The sequence below is a fragment of the Natrix helvetica genome (assembly GCF_964273705.1).
Source record: "Natrix helvetica genome assembly, chromosome: 1".
In the NCBI taxonomy this organism is placed as follows: domain Eukaryota; kingdom Metazoa; phylum Chordata; class Lepidosauria; order Squamata; family Natricidae; genus Natrix; species Natrix helvetica.
Window position 1 is genome coordinate 231,747,450 of NC_138548.1, and position 6,000 is coordinate 231,753,449.

The window sequence follows — 6,000 nt, forward strand, 5'->3', positions numbered from 1 at the left end:
CAAAGCTCTAATTGCACACAATAGTCAAAATCTCCAATTTCAGTCAAATAAAAATATGTTCCTACCAAATCCATCAATGGAGAATCTGTGTTAAATTAGCCAATACCTAACAAAGAAGAAACAATGCAATTCTTGGTACAGCTATGGAACAACTCCCAAAATACAACAAGAATGCAGCTTGGATTTATCTATTTATTTAGCATATGGCGTACAGCTTGAATAATGGAGGTGGATGAGAATAAAAAGAAATTGAAATGAAATAATTTGTATAACAGCAGAAAGGGTGGAGAAAACGGCAAGGAAGACCAAGTACTAGTCATCACCAGGTGAAGACAATCTGTATGGTTTTCAGTTGAAACATTCACCCCCATTTGTTGCTAAGTAGTGTTCTGACTGCGGCTTCCCAAGAGCATGAAGCAAACTCCTTGTCCCAACAAAAAACCCTTTGATTAATTTACTGAGAATTCTGCTCATTCACATCCAGCAAAGTCTTTCAAGGGAGGATTTATAGTCACAGATCTTATCTGGCTTGGAGAGCTGACAGGCCGATATCTGCAAAAACTTGGCAAGGCATCTCGGACAGTCACGAACCAATTAAGCAAACTAATTGTCTCCTGCAAACTCCACTCCCCTTTTGCTCCTCTTTATTTCCTCTGGGAGGAGCCATTCATCGTCCACCTGTGGCATTACTCCCAAGTCGACCCTTGTTGTTTAGCTGTTCCCTTTCTTTGGAAATTCTGTGCATGCGCACACTGGGAACATGCTCCAGCTGTTTGTCTGCCACTGATATCCGACTCTGAAGGCAGCTGATAAGTGGCATACGGCTCTGCCCCCGTCTCTACCTCCGACACAGAGCCCTCATCAGAGCCTTCCCCAGACTCCAGGACTGGCCCATGTTCCTCTCCAACCGCCTCACTGTCCGAATCAGCTGCCAGTTCCGCTGGCCACTGGCAAGCCACAACAAGTAGTTAACAACCCACTGCAAGGAGGCAAAATTGAAGAATGGCTAACATCTGGCAAAACCTACCTGATAATGAAATATCAAACAGAAGGGACAGAACCCAGACAACAAGTCTTGCTTACCAACAATTTAAACTTGTGTGGTAGTTGAGGCAATGCAATAATATCTAGTTGAAAACATGCTCTTTTCCACTTGAACAGAAAGGAAACTGCCCAAACAGCAGAGGAACAAAAGACCGGCTTCTGTCAACAATACTGAACAAGTCAGATCATGGCTATCAAACATCAAAAACATCTACCCAGTCATCCCACCTCCTTTACGTGGATGATCTGAAGCTGTATGGAAAAACACCATCTGAAATAGAGCCATGTTCAAACCTGACAGCTAAGATACTGCAATGGAATTTGGACTGGACAAATGTACCAGCCTCACCATCAATGGAAAAAGTAATGAAAATGGAAGAAATCAAGATGCCTATGGAAACAATTTCAAGAGTCTGGAGGAAGACACTACAAATATCTTCTTCTTCTTGTGCCCTGTCCATCATCGGACATTGTCGATCATGTTGGCAATCCTATTTTTATCAACAGCCTCACGAAAAAGTGTTGTTGAGTTTTGTCCAAACCAGTCCCTTAGATTTTGAAGCCACAATGTTCTTCTGCCTGGATCTCATTTGCCTTCAATCTTTCCTTGGAGGATTGAGTCAAGTATGCTGTATTTTTCCAGGTGTCGCATCACGTGTCTGAAATATTCTAACTTTTTGCTTTTTTATGGTTTTGATGATTTCTCTTATCTGGTCATCCTTTGACAACATCAGGCACACTGAAGTCAAGAAGATTAGAAATGAATACATCATGTCAGTGAAGATCTTAAAGGCACTGTGGGTCCAATCCCAAAATACCTGAGGCAGCATTTGAATACCATCAGCATCGACAAAATCACCATCCATCAATTGCAAAGGCAGGTTTAGTTGGAGTAGTTTACCATGCTGCAATGATGCCTTTTAATGCCATCAAACCACAACATTTGTCTATCCCAGGTTCTTGCAATTCGATAGGTGAATCAAAATACCAAATCCAGTTTAAACATCTGGCTGTGTGACCAGCCATAATAATGTCACAATTCTATTATTTCCTGCATATACATAGCAGTGGGGGGTTCCTAACCGGTATACTCCCGGTTCATTGAGTGGGCACTTTGCTTTGCTGCATGCGTGTGCGCAATTGAATGAAAATTACTAAGAAAAAAAGCAAAACAGCTGAGGAGCGGCAATTCAAGCTGCCGCCCAGGATCAGCTGGGCTTCTGAAGCTGGAATAAAGGTAAGTATAACCCAGAGATGGGCGGGCCCACTTTAAAAAAAAACCAGAGAACAGGTTCGCTCTCTGTTTGAAGGCAGCATGACCGGTTCGGGAGAACTGGTCCAAACCAGTAGGAACCCACCTCTGATACATAGTTATTAACATTTTAAAAATAAATTTCTTTTCATCTATTGCAACATTTTGACTGCTCTCAGATATCCTGTTATGTGAAATTTATTATTTATACAAGCATAATTATATAACCAAACATAATATTTCATTATGTAATCAAATATTGTCGTCTAACAATACCCATCATGCCAACCATTTAATGGCCCTAAAGTTTGAAGATACCTGCAAAAGACTTTTTTAAAAGTAAGATTGATGAGTTCCTGGACCTTTCTTTAAAAACATATTTAACCAAAGGGGAAATGGATGCAAGCAGAAACAAAATATATGATTATTTTGGTGGAATCTATTGCATGTTATATGTACTGTGGTTTCCTCTGCATAGGCCTGGGGTTTTCAAGATGTATCTATGATGCCTGCAGAAACCTTTGTCCTATTCCTCCCCATTTTCTATGTGCAGCTTAACAGATGTTTTAATCACTCCCTAGCATGAAGACATCAGTGCTTTCTGTTACTGCTCTGTTGTATAAGTGGAAAAGAAATGTTCTTTCTCAAAATAGCTGACCAGCTGTTGTTCCACAGGAGAACAAGCTACATTGTTTTGACAAGGTGATAGGAGAGGAATGAAGCCAACAAGTCCAGGGCTGGCTAGGAAACATATGTCAAGGGCAAAGATATGGTTGGGCTCCCTTAGCTCACTTGAACTAAGTTCCCACAATAAAACAATACAAAATGTGACTTTGTCATTTATCATTTATGAAGGCAGCCCATTTTGATTGTAAATCCCATGAACTACTAAGCTTTATTGAAAAGTTGATTGTGGACTTGCAAATACTCAACCATGAATATTTGGTCTGGTGGCAGTTCAGTTTAGAAAGCAGGAGGTTGTGAGTTCAACTCCCACCTTAGCCATGAAAGTCGACTGGGTGACTTTGAGCCAATCACTCTTTCTCAGCCCAACCCATTTTGCAGGGTTGTTTTGGGGAAAATAGGAGGAGGAAGGAGCATTAGATATGGTTGCTGCCTTGAGTTATTTATAAAAAATGATGAAGATGGCAATACAAACCAATAAACAAATACTAAGCCAGCTCTCAATCGTCTGTCCAAGTCTACTGGAATGGCTAGCTATGAGACATTTTAAGTAATAAATAAACAGAATGGCCATGTTCTCATGCGTGCTTGAGTCCAAAGTTAAAATCAGATTGGCTAAAGAACTGGTCAGGTAGAGTAACATCTAGATCAAAAGGAATTTGTGAGAAGTATTATTCTAGTAAGGGTTCAGTGGACTCAACATTGCTCTTTGTCAGCTCAGAACAAAGTGGGAACGACTTGTCTCCAGAAGTTGTGGATGCTTCAACACTGGAGGTTTTTAAGAAGAGATTGGACAAAACTTTGTCTCAAATAGCATATGCGTGCAGCCATAATGCAATGCATGCGCGACAGACCTGGGCGCCCAGGCCCCCACGCATGCATGCACGCCCCCTGCATGTGCCCCACCCATGCACACATAACCCCCGCATGCACCCCACTTCCCCACTCATGCATGTGTGGCTCCTGCATGCCCCCCCACGCATGCACGCATGACCCACCAGCATGCACCCCACCCACTGTGCATGCCAAACCCAAAAACCAGCTGGCTGTTGGGAGGCACACATGCATGTGTGATGGAGCTGAGCTGGGGCAATGGCTCGCATGCCCCCAGAGAGGGCTCTGCGTGCCACCTGTGACACAGGTGCCATAGGTTTGCCATCATGGGTATAAGGTCTCCTGCTTGAGCAGGGCCTGGCTGGACTAGAAGACCTTCCAACTCGGCTATTTCGTTAAGGAAAAGAGTTCTACATCTCGGGATGATAAAAGATCTTCTCCGTTTCTGCTTTTACTGAGGTGAGGGCAATTATGAGCCAGTTGCTAAGCATCTGAATTTTGATCATGTGACCACGGGGATGCTGCAATGGCCGTAAGTGTGAATAATGGTCATAAATCACTTTTTCAATGCCATTGTAAAAGGTGATGATCTAGCACACTGCAATCGTCATAAATATGAATCAGTTGCCAAGCGTCTGAATTTTAATCACGTGACCATGGGGATGCTGTGACGGTCATAAGTGTGAAAAACAATCCTAAATCCCTTTTTTTCAGCGCCATTGTAACTTTGAATGGTCACTAAACAAATGGTTGTAAGTCAAGGATTACATGTACCGGTAGTCCTCAAGTTACGACCACAATTGAGCCCAAACTTTATGTTGTTCAGTGAATCCTTGCAGCTGGTAAGTTAGTAACCCGGTTGTTAAGTGAATCTGGCTTTCCCTTTGACTTTGCTTGTCAGGTGGTGGCAAAAGGGGATCACATGACCCCAGGACCCTGCAACCGTCATAAATATGAACCAGTTACGAAGCATTCAAATGCTCATCCCGTGGCCACAGGGATGCTGCAATGGTCATACTGTAGGTGTGAAAAGCAGTCTTAAGTCACTTTTTCCAGTGCCTTTGTAACTTTGAACAATCACGAAATGAACTGTTGTAGTCTTTGACTAGCTGTATCCACATGTGGAAGGGGATGTGGTGGCTCAGTGGCTAAGACGCTGAGCTTGTCAATCAAAAAGGTCGGCAGTTCAGCGGTTCGAATCCCTAGCACCGCGTAACGGCGTGAGCTCCCGTTACTTGTCCCAGCTTCTGCCAACCTAGCAGTTCGAAAGCACGTAAAAAATGCAGGTAGAAAAATAGGCACCACCTTTGGTGGGCAGGTCACAGCGTTCCGTGCGCCTTCGATGTTGAGTCATGCCGGCCACATGAAGAGCCAGCACTGTCTTCGGACAGCGCTGGCTCTTTGGCTTTGAAACGGAGATGAGCAACCACCCGCTAGAGCCGGTAATGACTACCACGCATGCGCGGGGGAACCTTTACATTTACCTATTCACGTGTGGAGTCAAGGCATGAATGTTTGCTTTGGGATACTGCATGTACAGTCTCCAGTTTGGTTCCTTGAACTGCATCTTGATTTAAATGTCTAATTCCCAATGTAGCTGAATGAGGCACAAGCCTGGCTGAAATCTCTCTGACCTTCAATACAGCACAGCTAGGTAAGAATCTTTACCGGAAACTAGATTGAAACCACAGTGAATACAGTAGTTGACTGCTCTCTGTCAAGGTAAAGGTAAAAAGACACTCTCTTATAGACCGTTTGCTGCTTCTTTCTGCTTCCACATCTCAAAGAACTCTTTGCCTTATGCTTTATGGCTTTGAGACTTGTTTGGTTGTTGATATTCTCTGCCTTGAGAAACCCTGGTGGATGATTTATTTTTCACAGCTCATGATCTTACTCTGGGTAAATTGTGCCTGCCGCTGCAAGTAAGGATGTTGCCTGCTGAAGATGCTCCTCAGAAGACACCAAAAAAAGGAGTTCCCATTCTAGACTTTAGACCTCTTGATGAGGGAAAAGAGCCACACAGATCTCTAGAGTTGATGGATCAGATTTATAAGGGCGGCTTTTAAGAGATCGGGGCAGCGGTGGGCTGCTGGGGGTTTGCACGGGTCTCCATGGAGCTGGTTCATCATGCCAGGTAAGTGCAGAGCCTGCACAGAGGTTTGGGGAGGGGGGAAAATGTGCCTACT